Source organism: Mauremys reevesii, linkage group 7 (assembly GCF_016161935.1).
Source record: "Mauremys reevesii isolate NIE-2019 linkage group 7, ASM1616193v1, whole genome shotgun sequence".
NCBI classification, from domain to species: domain Eukaryota; kingdom Metazoa; phylum Chordata; order Testudines; family Geoemydidae; genus Mauremys; species Mauremys reevesii.
Genome location: NC_052629.1, coordinates 82,286,156 through 82,299,233, shown reverse-complemented (window position 1 = coordinate 82,299,233; position 13,078 = coordinate 82,286,156). Strand labels below are relative to the sequence as shown.

Genomic DNA, 13,078 nt, shown 5'->3' with positions numbered 1-13,078 from the left:
GACTTTGCCCTTAAGGGGGAAGGTATTAGGGAGACCCAGGCCCTCCCTCTCCATTGGGTCCCCACCCAGGGCCCTGTGGGAAGCAACACGGGCAGGGTCCTCCCTGCAGAGAGTCTACATCTGCTGCCCTGGGCTGCTTCCTACCTCTGTAGACCTTCAGTTTGGGGTGTGTCAGAGTAACAAAGAGTCCAACTGAGCAGGGTTCTGCATAAACTGCTGGTTCTCCAAGTGGGTGGTGGTTGGAGAAGGCCCTGCCTATGGCCCTTACCTACTCTGTGGTCCCCTCTCAGGCTCAACCTTCTGTCTGGCCTCTCAGGTGAAGGTTTGTCTCTCTACAGCCTGCCCACCAGCCCTTTACCTGGGCTTCTGAGCTCCTGTTAGCCCCACCCCTCTGGTCTGCCAAGCCTGCTCCTCCAGATGGAGCAGGCTTGGCAGATCAGAGGGGTGGGGTTATCTGGGTCCAGTATTAACCCCTGGGAGCCCAGTGTGGGGTCTGCATACCCCCTCACGGAGGAACTGAAAAGGAGAGCAGAAGCCTAGTCTAAAAGAAAGGTCATTTGGCTGGTTGTGCCTTCTCCTGTTTGCTTTTCTCCCCACTCTCCTGTTTGTTCATTTCCTCACCTTCTGATCTCATTGATTCCCTGAGTCCTTACTCGTCATAGTTACCTTTACAGATTAATTCCATGGCATCTTGCATTTGTATAGAAGTTTTTATCCCAAAGCAACCCACAATGCTTTTCAAACGGATATGCAAGCTATGGGCACAACGGTGACACATGGTATGAGCCCGAATACTCTCCTGCCATGTACGGGTTATGCTTAGTGTGGGTCACAGTATTGCTGCAGGTGGCGTAGCCTAGGTGCAGCTGCTGCTTTCCTTTCTGCAAAGGAGGACAAAGAGTGGGTGCTGTCTTGTTTCCTCCCCAGAAACACACCAGCTAATGCAGCTGAGAAGCCACAGAGAGGCAAGTAATTGGACAAGCTATAGGGCTGGCACAGATTACTTCCCCTCTGGCACAAGAGCAGGGCTTGAAGCAGGAATCATAGTGCACCTCTCTGACTGTTCCTGGCCTGCTGTTGGGGTAACACCACCCTTTACTCAGGTCTTGTGGCAAAGCCACAGTCTAGTCCCATATTTAGGGCTTGTTGTAACTGAAATGCAACTACCTAGGGGAAATTTAGTAATTAACCCTGCACCTCTACATATGGCAGGAAATGAAAAAGAATCTGGTGTCCAGCTGAAAGTGCAGAAGGAATTTAACCAGGTGCCAAGATTTTCTCAGGGCTAGTCTAGACTGGCAATGCTAAAGCTCCACAAGAGGCACGACTCCCAGCGCTGGTGCACTGTTTACACTGGTACTTTACACACCCGAGCAAGTTGTACAGCCGGTGCTGCTGCCAATGCTACTGTGGCTTCACTGAGATTGTACTTAGAACTAGCCAGATCAAACCTAGCTCAGGTATGGCTACACATGCTGCATTCACAGGATTTGAGTCAACAGTGTGCCCTTGTTGCCAAGATGGCTAACAGCATTTTGGGCTGTATAAGTAGGGGCATTGCCAGCAGATTGAGGGACATGATCATTCCCCTCTATTCGACATTGGTGAGGCCTCATCTGGAGTACTGTGTCCAGTTTTGGGCCCCACACTACAAGAAGGAAGTGGAAAAATTAGAAAGAGTCCAGCGGAGGGCAACAAAAATAGTTAGGGGGCTGGAACACATGACTTATGAGGAGAGGCTCAGGGAACTGGGATTGTTTAGTCTGCCAAAGAGAAGAATGAGGGGGGATTTGATTGCTGCTTTCAACTACCTGAAAGGGGGTTCCAAAGAGGATGGATCTAGACTGTTCTCGGGGTACCCGATGACAGAACAAGGAGTAATGGTCTCAAGTTGCAGTGGGGGAGGTTTAGGTTGGATATTAGGACAAACTTTTTCACTAGGAGGGTGGTGAAGCACTGGAATGGGTTACCTAGGAGGTGGTGGAATCTCCTTCCTTAGAGGTTTTTAAAGTCAGGCTTGACAAATCCCTGGCTGGGATGATTTAGTTGGGTTTGGTCCTGCTTTGAGCAGGGGGTTGGACTAGATGACCTCCTGAGGTCCCTTCCAACCCTGATATTCTACGATTTGTCCTCTAATGTTTATCAAATGAGATGATCTTTTAAAAAAATAAGGAACAATTTCTGTCCTCAGTTGTATACTAGCTAAGCCTCTGGGTGTCATTTATGACAGAATTTGGCCAGCATAACTCCACTGATGTCAACAGTTATAGATTTGACCTTCTGTGTTTTAAAGCCAAAATTTTGACTGGATGACCCATAGATGAACCAGCCTTCGCGGTTTGAGATTGTGTATAAGACACTTGCACAGAGGTGCCATCCCATGCAGTGGACTAAGGAGCAACAGAGAGTTCAGATGAAAAGAGTGATAAAATATCCTGAAGTAGTAAAGGTCTAAGGGCCGGATCCTCAGCTGATGTAGATTGGTGTAGCTCCACTGCAGTCAACAGAATGACATCAATTTCTAGCATCTGAGGATATGGCTGTAAATGGGCTTGCCTGGAACATAGCCTGAAATGTAGCAGGTAGAAACAAGTTCTGGGGGATTTTTCTTAACATTAGTTACAAATCCCAGTAAGGAGGAGTTGTAATGGAAAGACTGACACACTCTTTAACTGGAGTGATGAATGCGGTCTACAAACATGCTCTCGTTAGGATTCCCCAATCTGTGACTCCTTATTCCCAACCCAGCTACAACTTACTGTAATATTTCCTCTTGTTATAAATCAATCATTTTTCCATATAGGAATCAACATTCACAAATACAGCTAATAGAGATATTTATCAAAATTATCCTATATTACAATACATATGCCATACAAGAGCCCCTATGTTAAGAACATTTTTCAGGTTACAAAGGGTGAAAGTAGGCCTTAACTCAACCCCTTGTGCATAAGCTGTTTGATTAATTCACTCCTCCTGACATGGGGCAGGTGCATCAAGGGTTGCACTGCTGGATGCTCCCATGGTGCACCACTGTATCCCATCACCATGGGTTATGCCTTAAAGAAACAGGTCTGATTCACAGTCACTCCATCGCTGCACTTGGGGCAAGCAGAGAATAGGAGGAGCAAGCTTGAAGCCACCTTTGTGCTCTGTGTATTCTGGGGCCATGCAAGGCTCTGCCTGGCCCCTGGTGTAATTCAGAGCAGCCCCAGGGTTGTGCTACTATACACTCTACTTCCCATAATCTTTGGAAATGGAGAATAGCCATAGTGCAGCACATCCCAGCCATGTATCAGACACACCCCAATCCCCCACACCCAAGTGTTGGGAGCAGGGCCAGAGTAGAATTCTTATATGAACGGTACACCAGCCAGGAAGTCTCCCTAAATGAGGGTGTTCTCAGCAGGCCAGTTCCACCCAGTTAAAGTCCCCTGTACTCTGCCAGAGAAGTATAACGTGGGCTTGTTGCAAGGGAGAATCAGGCCCACAGTCAAGGCCATGTATGTTTTAAAGTTAAGTGAAAACAGGGTTCAGTGAAAACTTATTTTTGAGTTGAGTCACTACAGCTGAAGGCAATTGTGCAATATTAACCTGTTAAAATATAACCAGGTACCGGATGTGCCAGTTAATTATCTGCATTAAAACTAGTCTCATTTGATAATAATTTTCCATGGCTGCAGAATTAAAGTCTAACCAGTCCCCAGCTGAAGAAGTGACCTTGTATGACAAGGGATGTAGGAGAGGAAACAGAAAAATAACCTTCTCACACAAAATTCTCAGTAAGGATTGAAGGGGAGAAAAATAAAGCTTGCAAATGCCAACTGAGACTGCAATTTGACTCCAAAACACCTGCAGTTATTTCAAAATCAACTCAAATCACAAAGTGTGTGAGGGTTTTCCCCAGGGAATAAAGTATAGATAATTAGGACAAAATTAAAATCTAAATTGAATATTGGATTAATATATCCTCAGAGTGAGACTTATTAGATTGTAGAATAAACACCGTAAGGAAGGGATAGGTGCATCATAGCTTTAGGGCCTGATCCAAAGTCAATTGAAATCAAAGGGATTCTTTCCATGGGGTTTCAGTGGGTTTTGGATCAGGGCCTTATTTAAAACAGGAATGGACAAAGTACTACTGTAGGGGACAAGCCTACACTGGCAGGGGTGACATGCAAGATGATCCAACAGCTCTTTTCTCTGTAGTCACTAATATGCCATGAATGAATAATGAAAAATGTCTGTGTTGCTAACTCAGTTGCCACACAAGAATGCTTAAAAGCCCCACAAGGCAAATATATCTGTCAGATGTTGGGAAAACAAAATGACCAGCAGAAACAAATGGAAGATGTCAGACTGTAATGACACCATTTAACTCTGCTCTAACTCTAAAACCAGTGGGGTTACACCAGGTTATGCTCAAATCAATTTGTTAGTCTCTAAGGTGCCGCAAGTACTCCTGTTCTTTTCAACAGGGGCAAGCTTGATCCAGCAGGTTAATTTGGCCTGTTGTGGCTTGGATCAGAATCCAAACCAGTCCTGAAGAGTCTTGTAGGGTGGAAGTCCACCAGGTAGGGCAAGAGATTGGAAAAGAGCACAGAAAGCTCTGACACACAGGATCTCATTTGTACCAAACCCACCAGAAAGTGCTTTGTGGGCTAACCCAGGACCAACAGAGAAAACTCCTGAAGAATCCATGCCTGACTTTATCTAAGCCCCAGTGCATGCTAGACTCAGAAACTTTGGAAGTTGTGGTTAGTTACAGGTAGGCTTATCAGAAAAGTTGTTCATATTCAATAACCCTGCTAGCTCTTTACTAAACCTAGTCATGATTTTTCATTTTAAAAAATTAGATGATGTAAATTTTCAAAAGAAGAAGAAAAATTTGCAGAAAAAAGACAGCTGTTTGATGAATAACTGAGCCCCACAAAATTTATTTTCACTTTTTGGATATTGAAACCCACCAACCTCCTCTCCCCATCCCTCCAAAAAAAAAAAAAACCCACTTAGTTTAGTGGAAATATTTGTTTAGGATTTTTCTAATGAAAAAACAATTTGGGAAGATAAATACAAATTCTAATTTATTTTGAATTTTTTCTTTACAGAAAATATTTATGCTTTTCCAAGCAGCTCTGCTCTTTACCTTATTACAGTTGGTCAGATCCTTAGCTTGTGTAAATCAGCTTAGGTCCATTGATTTCAATCATCTGCTGGTCTGCTCTTTGAGTTAACTTCTGAAAAAGAGCTAAGCTCCAACTTCCCATTTTGCAGGAGCAACTGGCAGCTGCATTTTTGCACCTTCCAAACAAATTATAGCTGTTGAATACTTGCAACACTTACCTGATTGTGGATGCAAATCAGGTCATTAATGAAAGTACCCAAATCTGCACCCATCATTTGATTGCAGATGGAAAAACACAGGTGCAAAATTGGTAGTTTCAAACTTCAGCAGCAAATTTGAAGATTTGGCCATTTCTGTATTTACTAAATGCTCTTAAGGTGACATTTTCAAAAGCACCTAAGTGACTTAGGGCCAGATTTTTTAAAATATTTAGGTACTTCAACTACACATGCAGACAGGCACCTAATGGGATTTTCAAAAGTATGTAGGTGCCTAAATCCCAATGATTTCAATGGAGGTTCAGCATCTAGGCACTTTTCAAAATGGAACTTAGATGCTTTTAAAAATGTTACCCCCATGAGATTGAAGGCAACACCACCATTTCCAGCAGCAGCATGCTATTATGGGAAAAAAGAAGGAAGAAAACATTAGTAGGTATATCCCAGCTAGAAGTGAGGACTATTTAATACTTTAAAACAGTAAAGGTGGAATACTCTAGTGTTTTGAGAAGGAGAATCAGGCATTCACCACTTCGTATTTCAATGAGCTATTTTGTACTAAACTTTCCTGCTGATCCAGCTACGTTCTGACAGATGAAGTCTGCTGGCATCAATCACACCTTATTGCTTCCCCCGCACCCCCAACTTCAGTTGTAAGAGACACAATGCATCACTATGCAATAGGATGGAAGGAAGTCACTGCCAAATTTCCCATAGGATGCAATATTTATCCCATAAGTGGGGATTAACTGAATAACTTGCAAGCTTTGTGTCAGGGCTTGTAAGAAGTAGTGACTAATCCTAGCTAGTGAGGATTAACAATTATGCTGTGGGAAATCTGCCAGACGTTTCAATTATATCATGTCTTACAGTAATGCAGTTGAGTTCCTGCCATAGGACGATCGTCATGGGGTACGTGCTTTTATTCTTAAATTTCACACTTTATGGTACAATGTAAAAGGTCTGATAGATGCGATGTCACTTTTGCACAAGGGCTAGAAGGTGGGGCTGAGTGATGAGTGAGGCTGCACCAGCATTTCTTATTAGGAGTCCGAAGTTCATATTCTGTTCACCTCAGAAGGGAAAGTCACTTGGTGCCCTCGCTGTTCAGTATACCTGAACCCAGCATCTGTCCAGAAAGGCAACACTGGAGGGCACAGCTTGGCAGAGCCGAGGTGCACTGGCAGAGCCGTGTGAGGGCCCAGAAATGGGTGCTGCCCAAGAGCCCTTGCAGAACTATGGGAGCTCTTGACTGAGGCCTGGCCTTCACCGAGAACACAGGGCATGCCCTTCACTAACTGGAGTGCCCTTCTGGTGGCACTAGGGCCCATGTTGCCTCCCGTCCCCCCCACCAATGGCCCTGGGAGAAGACGTCAGAGAAGAGCCAACCAAACACTCCAGCCCATAGGGGCAGAAGCTGCCAAAGCAGGGACTTCCGGACATTCAGAGAAACTTGTACAGTTCTGACCAGGCTTTCTCAGCCCTGTGCTGTTTGATCCAGCCCTCCTTCTTCGTCTCTTCACCTCAGCCTCACTCCACACCTGCCCCTCTTACCCCCTGTCACTTCCCAGTTAGCTCATCCCCTTCTAACTACACCTGCTCCCCCAAAAATCATGAAATGAATGTGACATTTGCTACCACCACATTGTTTGCTCCACCGGCGTGTTCTACCTCTTCTCCTCCTTGGCTCTGTCTGCTCTATTTAGCTCATCAGGGGAGGGACCTTCCGGTTTTACCTAGCACACTAAGGTCCCATTCTTGTTTGGTTCTTAGGCACTACCATAATAAACACAATTCATAATCTAAAGAAACTTAGCTTGTAGTTTTCACACGAGTTAGGTCAGGTTATGACAGAGCCTAGTCTTCAACTCACCCCGGCAATTTGTGTGAAAAGTTCAAAGTGCCATGTCTTCACCAGGATTTTACCTCCAGTTACTCACCAGCACCCATCTGTTCATAGTGCAGCAAACGTGCGAACGAGCAGGAGATACTGCACAGAGCTGAGAGAGAGGCAAGGACGGGAAGGGCAGGGAATGCTGCAGGTCAGGACTGAAGTGGATTTGCAGTGGCAGAACTGCTGGAGGGTCCAATAACCAAGTAGCAGGCGTACTGTAGGTGACGGTGTGGGGCAATGATACAGCTGGGCAGTGCCTGCATTCTCAACCTTATATTTGACATTGGGCCTGTAATCTTACCAGAGTGGCAAAGTTAAAACAAGCTACACTAATAAAAACAGGATGACTGTCCCTCGTGGCACAAAATGGCCTTTTTCCTAGAAACCAATTCCCAGGCTAAGTGCTGCAATAACAATGTTCTCTCCTCTCGCCAAACTTGTTTCCTGTTCTCTCACCCTGCAGAACAGAGCTTGGAACCTGCAAGTTCCAAGTCAGTAAAATTAAGTAACTGTCTCAACGCCGAGACCAGTGTACCCAACCAACAACCTTGTTTGACATTTGCAAATTTTCCACTGTGTCCTCTCCAGGCGTGACTTACTCAGATAGCTTTACATTTCTTTGGTTGTGAATATCATCAGTGAACTGTGAGACTAATTCTAGTACAATAGGAGATTTGTGATCTGGCCCTCAAAGCAGGTTAGACCACTCTGACTCATTTCCATACAACCAGCACACTTGGGGCCCAATCTAGGGCCCTTGATCCAAAGCACCGCAGGAGTCTTCCCAGTGAATGTTTAATGGCCTTTGGATCAAAAAGTGATGCATATTTCTCTGTTTGTAAAAAGAGTACCACTAACTTGACAAATGTAATCAAATGGCCTCAGAGGATCTGAAGAGCCTATCTTCTGGGTGTGTTAGTTTTCCATGTAAACAAATGCATCTGCTATTGGACTGATCCATGGGAGGTTTTATACTTAGGTTACATGAGAAAACATGCAGCTGCATTTGTCTGTGTGTTCTTTCTGGTCAGCCTCCCTAAGTAGCAACACATTAACCTTCATTTTTCCCCACACCCGTAAGTGATTATCACTGTTTAATTGTATTCAAAGGTGTCCCTGAGACTACAGATATCACACAGATAATTGAAATTTATGAGTAAGATACATACATCTGTGAACAATAAAACACTCAGAAATAATTCTGCAATGAGGTTACTATACAAGTAATGGCAGATCCAGCCCTGGGGCAGTGAAGATTCTGACAATGAGGTTATGGTTTACACGAGTGATTCTTTTTCTTCACAGTAATGCCTAACTTATCATTAGTGCTCCAAGCACTCTACAAAGTTTATCATCATTATCCCAATTTTACAGATGGGGAAACTGCAGCACAGCCAAGGGAAAGTGACTTGCCCAGGGTCAACCAGCAGGCCAGAGCTCAGACTAGAACCTAGGTCTCTCCTGACCCACAGTCTAGTGTATCATCTGCTAGGCCACACTACCTCTTAGTAGCACTACCCCACTTTAAACCACCTGACAATTTGTCCCACTATCTGATTTGCATCACTTGTGCAGTGTATGTCACTGCCCAATTTTGAGCTAGGAAATTCTGCTCTTGGCAATGCACACCTTCCCTTTATGAATAATCACCAAAGCTGTAACCATCCCAATAAGAAAACACACCATTTTATTTGATTAGTTGCTTTTTCCTCACACTATTCTAGTGACAATTTGTTTAGTTTTTCCATGGGCCTGACAATTATTAGAGATGGGACTAAACTGCAAAGTTTGAATCTGGATCCAAACTGCCCCAAAGTTTGAGGAGTGTTGGGATCTGGAGTTCTCATTCCAGGCTATTTCCAGAGCGTGCTTTTGGCTATTGGCCCTATGACAGCACACTTCCTATGGTATCCATTAAGTGTGGCTGGAACTACACCTTGTTTTCCCTTTAGACATCATTCCTGCAGGCCTCTTGGTGGAGACCACATTGTCAGCATGGAAAACAGCTTCACACCCTGTTTTCAGGCTGCTTCAAAAAGAGAGCTGCTCCCTAAATGTGTATTGGAAGCCCTGCTTCTGCATGCCACATGTCAGTTCATGCCTGCTTGAACTGAGCCTTGTGTTTTATGAATCATACACAGAGCTCTCACCTTGAGTCACTTGCAAAAATCAGTAAGAGGCAAAACATGGCTCATTCAAGCCTGACCACATCCTGGTGCATCAGGCTCTTTTCTTGTTGCACAACTTTTCTTTCAAGTGCTCAGATAGCATCAGGATGGGTGGGGCAGAAAACCCTAGACAGAGAGCTCTCTCTGAAAATGTTGTACAACGCAGACGGGGCGCAGTGTACAGTCTGGCTCACTGATATTAATGGAAGTCATGCGGCTAATTCCCTAAACGGTGCTTTGAAAGCTAGGCTGATAGTAGTACCACCAGTGCAGCCAGCGTGGTTCTTTTTCCATATTTGTGAGTGGGAGCTTCCAATAGGAAAATCAAAGTACACCTCTACCTCGATATAATGCAACCTGATATAACGCACATTTGGATATAACTCGGTAAAGCAGTGCTCCGGGGGGGCAGGGCTGTGCACTCCAGTGGATCAAAGCAAGTTCAATATAACGCAGTTTCACCTATAACGCGGTAAGATTTTTTTGGCTGCCGAGGACAGCATTATATCAAGGTAGAGGTGTAATTAATGTTCACAAAGACTAAACTAAGTGCTCACTCTTCTTGCAGAGGTGGTCTTTGCCAATCAGAATTGATGCACATTTTTCTGATGAGCCAGTGAGGTAGGTGATCGTTACCACCTCAGATATTAAGGAGGTGGGAGTGTCTTTCTAGAGAGAAAAGATGATATAGGGTGTGGGCTGAGCTGGGAACCCTAGGAGCTCACAATGCCCGAGCCTTGCTTTACCTAGTCTGTGTCCTTAACATACAGTGTTGTCAATATGCACCATCCACCACCACTGCAATCACTAAAAAAAGTCGATGTTTTTACTATTATTTGCTCATAATGAAACCGTCTAGTCAAGATCTTCTGGGCAAAGGATTAGCATGCCACATAGTCTTGAGTTCTGCTTCTGTAGATATCTTCTGCTGCAGCCTATTGGGATGACCCATTGCCCTTAAGATAGAATGAGGTGCAAGTGGTATGGTGCCTGGGACTCTCTGGCCATGGAGGGTGCAGCTGCTATGACAGTGAAGTTAGTAAAGCTAGTTGAAATTTTTCTCATTTCAAAATGTTGATGAAAAATGTCAAAACGTCTCATTTCAATGTAAAAAAAGTCAAAAAAAATTCAATTTTGGGCAGGAAGCCCCCCCCCTTGTTTTTTAAGCCAACTAGAGCTGGTCAAAATTTTCCAATGTCAGAATTTTGACAAAATTTCAATATAAAAACAGAAAAAAATTGAAACAAAAATTATGATTCCCCTCTCTTATATTTTCCAGTCAGCTGTAACATGTAGGTTCTTTTTTTGCATGAATCACTGCCATGGTGCCACCTGCCCTGTGCATTACATACTGTATGACCTACACAAACATAGAAATCGATGTGTTAGTGGAATGCAAGGTTGTTACAGAAATCCCAGAAACACTGTGCTGGATAATAACTGATTGATTTACAAAGGGCACACATACACACTATATGGAGTACAGAGACCACTTGAAGTAATTGACCACTAAAACGCAAATACTTCTGGAAGTAAAATATCACATACAATATTTAGATGGTTTGTTTTGGTCTGTGTTTTATATTTCTCTAAATGGTAGGGGAAGGGGAGAGGTTATTAATTGCAAATTGATTCCCCCCACCCCCGCATGCTTGAAGTCACTGAACAACACTGGCAAATCATATTGCAAAATAAACCTAGTCCCAGCCAAAAAGCAAATGCACTTAGTGCAGATTTTCCCCCCACCAACACTTTCTCAATTTGGCTGATACAAAACATAATATCGATCCACTAAATTGGCTCTTTGCTCAAAGTCCTTTCTCAAAAGCACCCTTCCTTTATGGGGCAATGTCCATGCTCCTTGCCCTGTGTTTCCTCACTGCCCCATTATTTACAAAACCTCTCTTCTCATCTTCTCCTTATACTATATTTACACTATGCTTTTTGCCAAAAAAAAAAAAAATTACATTTGAGACTGTTACTCATGCTGAGCCAAATATTCTGCAAGACATTCCCTACCGTTTGCACTTGCCAGTCTTGATGCTGAAAGGGATTGGAATGGAAAGGTTACACTGATTGTAAAAGGACATTTTTATAAAAGGAATCCAAACCCATGTGCCTTGCCCTTTTTCAAAGACACCCACCCGGGGAACAGAATGGAGTGACTCACAGACAAGTTCTTACTGGTGTGTCAGTGTGGGAGCATGTAGCGGGGATGCAGAGAGAGGTTGCTGGCAGCCTGTTGATGGCAACCTGCATGCTTGGTAGTCTTAGAAACAATGGCTCTAAACATGGCCTGAAGCCCTCCCGCCTCAGGCTAGGACTTGTCAGTTCTTACAAGCCAAGCAGGAGTAGGTGTGGTCAGTGTTTGGATGCGAGACCTCAGAGGTTCTACAGGAAGTGGTGTCTGAGTCAATATTGAACCAGTACTCAAGCATGGAGTTAGGAGGCCACTGTGCTATTTTAGATTCCATCAGCTGGATGAGAGGTAAAATTTACAGCGTGGTCTAGCATTGTCACTGAAGAGTCAGTGGCAGTTTTTGGAAGAGATCACAAGCTGTTCTTTGCTTCCTGCCCTAAACAATTACATGGTATTGTTCCAGACTGTTTATCAGCAGCGCCTCAGAGATGGCTGCATTTGAGTGGGGAGATACGGAAATGCCTACATGTGTATCATTTATACAATGCTCCAAGTAAAAAGGTGCTATTGAAATTCAAGATATAATCCATGTGTGACAGTGCCACCCATAAGGCTTTATGGAAATATGCTTGTGTGTGTGTGTGTGTGTGTATATCATCTATATCTATATCTATATATATACACAAACATAACTAGAATGTGTTTTATGCCAGTGCTTCTCAAGCTATCTGATGTGGGGAACCGGAAATTTTTTTTTTCCAATGTGCCAGGGACCGGTGCTATATTATTATCCTATTCAATGCTCTTCTGAGGAAACTCGCCACGGACCGGCAGCCGATGGCTCATGGACCAGCACCAGTCAGCAGACCACCACTTTGAGAAGCACTATTTTATGCTACATATGCCATGTAACATATCTCTGTAAAGGTCATGATCTACTGAATCTATTATCCTATTTGTATGCATGTATCATTTTTGTATTCAAAGTTATGACTATTGGCTGCATACTTGTTTGATTCTAAGTAGGCTGTAGTGAAGACTATTCTCAGTAAGTGCCCCATCAAGAAACACTTAAGACAACAATGAACTTGGAGACACCAATCCACATCTGGACTTTCCCAGGAATGTGGCTTGGCTGGTAAGGAACTCAGTCATGCATGGACATGTGACTTGCCCAGGTGACTCCAAAACTCTATTTTGTAGCTGGACTTTGCTTAGGAAAGAGGAGAGGGTCTCCACCCACACAAGATAAAGTCTATTTAAGCCTAGGGGAGACCCTTCCATTTTGTCTTCAGCTGGCTAAAGAGAGGGCCTCTCCACCCCCAAAGATACCTGAAAGAAACTGGAACAAAGGACAGTGACTGTAAGGAGTGTGAGTGATTGCTGGACCCAGACTAAAAGGAGATTAGTCTGTAAAAGGAAGCATTCTGGAAATGGTGAGGATCTTATCTGTATTCAGTTTCTTACTGTATTAGATATAGACTGGTGTGTTTTATTTTATCTTACTTGGTAATTCACTTTGTTCTGTCTGTT

General features: G+C 43.8%; 1 long non-coding RNA gene across 1 annotated transcript in view; it reads right to left on the bottom strand.

Annotated features, from left to right (window-relative positions):
- LOC120409032 overlaps positions 1-5,292 on the bottom strand; it is a 31,788-nt gene extending 26,496 nt beyond the window's left edge. Inside the window, exon 1 of the long non-coding RNA XR_005601062.1 lies at positions 5,147-5,292. This is a non-coding gene — a long non-coding RNA (uncharacterized LOC120409032). The remainder of the gene's footprint in view (positions 1-5,146) is intronic.
- Positions 5,293-13,078: the final 7,786 nt, after the last annotated feature.